At 33.2% G+C, this 1,711-nt stretch overlaps 1 pseudogene; it reads right to left on the bottom strand.

The window, feature by feature from the left end:
• Positions 1-1,146: 1,146 nt before the first annotated feature.
• On the bottom strand, positions 1,147-1,491 carry LOC129646486 (alpha-ketoglutarate dehydrogenase component 4-like; annotated as a pseudogene).
• Positions 1,492-1,711: the final 220 nt, after the last annotated feature.

Below are 1,711 nucleotides of genomic sequence, written 5' to 3'. Positions count from 1 at the left end.
ATACTGGAGTGGTTGCCATTTCCTCCTCCAGGGGATCTTCCCAACCCGTGAATCAAACCCACATCTCCTGCATTGGCAGGTCGGTTCTTTACCACTGAGCCACCAGGGAAGCCCAACAACATATATAATAATGTTAACTGCAGCATTTTTAATAGAAAAAAAGAGAGGTAAAAGCCCTTCAATAAGGAATTGTGATATAAGTAATGACATGTGCACATAAAAGAATAGTATACAACTATTAAAGAATTAGAGTTATCACTTAACTTGGAAGTATTTCTATGAGATAGCAAGTGAATAAAGCAAAGTGCTATAAAGTAAGAAAAGGTTTTAGAGGGTTAAATTTTTTTGACAATTAAGTTTGAGAAAGTTTATGATTATCAGGATTTGTATACATGATCACAATCAAAACAAAGAGATAAACCAAAGAACAAGACTTTCTTAACCCCCCTGAAAACATAATAAATTACAATTTCTGTTCAAGTGTTATTCCTATGCTATATTCATTTTGAGCTCATTTCCATTTTATACTCTGGCATTTCTTTTCTGAATACAGGTTACATGTAATATTATCTGTTAACTCCCTAGTCTTAATACTACAAAGTCACCTGTTCTACCATGGGTATATTTTTATCATTTAGAGTAGGATATGCTTGTTAATAAGCCAGTTATACTTCAGTAACTTTGTGAATGCAAAAACATTGAGAAGTAAGAACAAATAATGGATTTACTATTTCATGGATCCTCATTCAAGTTCAGGAAAATTACTTCCAGGAAGCTGCAATTCTGCCAAGTATATTCTATGTTTAAACGGAAACTGAAAGAAAAGTGAAATTACTGGAAGCCTTTGACAGTTCACTAGACTTTGTATGTTTTCAATAGTTCAACACTGTTTTGCTTGATAATCAAGAGTAAATTAATAGGCTAACATTTTTAAATCTATACTTTAATTAAGGAAAATTATATAAATAATCAGGTAAGCTTATAGAGAAGCTGACCAAGACACATAAACTAGGAGATATGTGTCCATCTAAAATTTCTATTCTCCATCTTTTTTTTTCTTTTTAGAGAATATTTATTAAAGTCATTTAATATACAATTTTTCATTTGTCATTCTGGAAGTCCTTTTTAGAAAGACTCTTTGTCTGATGACAAACAGCAGCCACATTGTCAGTAATTATTCTGGATCTTCATGTTGGATAAATTCAATTTCTTCTTGAGACACAAGTTTCCTTCTGTATATCTGAGGTAAAGTTTTTATTATCTCTGCAGTGTTTGGTGGACCCTGATGCATCAGCCAGTCTGGCAATTTACTTCCCTTAGAATGCTGTGAAATTGAAGAAGTATGAGATGGTAGTCCTGCTGATAAATAATTAGAACCTCTGATACATTTGGCTTAGGATTGTCTCTTCTGTCAGGGAAACTTATTAATGGAGTATGTGGCTTGACTACCTGAACAACCCTGCTGGCAGACACCATCTTGCTGCCCATCATGATGCCCAAGAAGGGGCAGCTCCCCAGGATTAAATTTTTATAAAATCATCCAAACTTCTATATACAAGAATGTATATAATTATGCATTTTATATTCATAAAGAATTTTATGCATTATTGTGAGGTCATGGAGACATTTTGAATAGCGTCTACATTTTTAGATAGGAAGAAGGACTGATACATGAGGAGAGATGAGAACAAGATTAGACACATTTACATTT

Source organism: Bubalus kerabau, chromosome 3 (assembly GCF_029407905.1).
Source record: "Bubalus kerabau isolate K-KA32 ecotype Philippines breed swamp buffalo chromosome 3, PCC_UOA_SB_1v2, whole genome shotgun sequence".
Lineage (NCBI taxonomy): Eukaryota > Metazoa > Chordata > Mammalia > Artiodactyla > Bovidae > Bubalus > Bubalus kerabau.
Note: the sequence above shows the minus strand (reverse complement) of the source record. Positions and strands in the feature narration are given on the sequence as shown.